This window comes from Penaeus monodon, chromosome 34, assembly GCF_015228065.2.
Source record: "Penaeus monodon isolate SGIC_2016 chromosome 34, NSTDA_Pmon_1, whole genome shotgun sequence".
NCBI classification, from domain to species: domain Eukaryota; kingdom Metazoa; phylum Arthropoda; class Malacostraca; order Decapoda; family Penaeidae; genus Penaeus; species Penaeus monodon.
In genome coordinates, this window is record NC_051419.1 from 28,283,560 (window position 1) to 28,284,316 (window position 757).

Here is a 757-nt window from a genome sequence, read left to right on the forward strand (position 1 = left end):
AGTCTGAGAATTACCAAACTGTGCTCAAGAAACAGTGGAAACAAACTTGAAGTTCTGTAATTAGCATCACCATTCTGTCATCGAACAAGTCAAGTCCATCTTTGCCTTGAAAAAAATATAGTCATATCAGGGGAGGGATAGAGAGGCCCACTCTGTATTGGCTGCCATTCAAGGAACCAGGAGCTGTTTGGTTTGTCAACACAAGTGTTTTTTATCACTGCTGCTTGAAATCAGAGCCTCTTGCCGTTTCCTTAGCGTGTGTATGAAAAAGATTAGTCTTAAAGGTATGTTTTCTTGTGAAAATGAAAGGTGGTTATGTCCCTACCTGAATCATTATCATTATCACACGCTGCTGTTACTTGCAACTTGTTACTTAGAAGGTAATCAAGGTCCTACTTCACTGACAAAGCGGGACTCCACATAATAATCCCTTCTGATGATCAAATCATTCATATCATAACACTAAGTGAGCAGATAATTTTTCCATTTTTTCTTGAATATTGCCAAAATATCATTATTTTGGACAATTTGTGACAACCTATTAAAGAGTTTTGGTGTGCACTTTGTTCAGTATTGTGTCTAAGCTCTATAGGGTATTTACTTGAGAATCTCTTAAGACTGTGTATATACTTTAGTTTTCCAGATTTCAAAGCTTGAAAGATCAGAAGGTAAATCTTGCAGACAGGTAACCAATGTAAATCAATGAGCACTGGAGTTATTCTCTCCCATGGAGGTAGCCTTTGGATTATCTTACCGT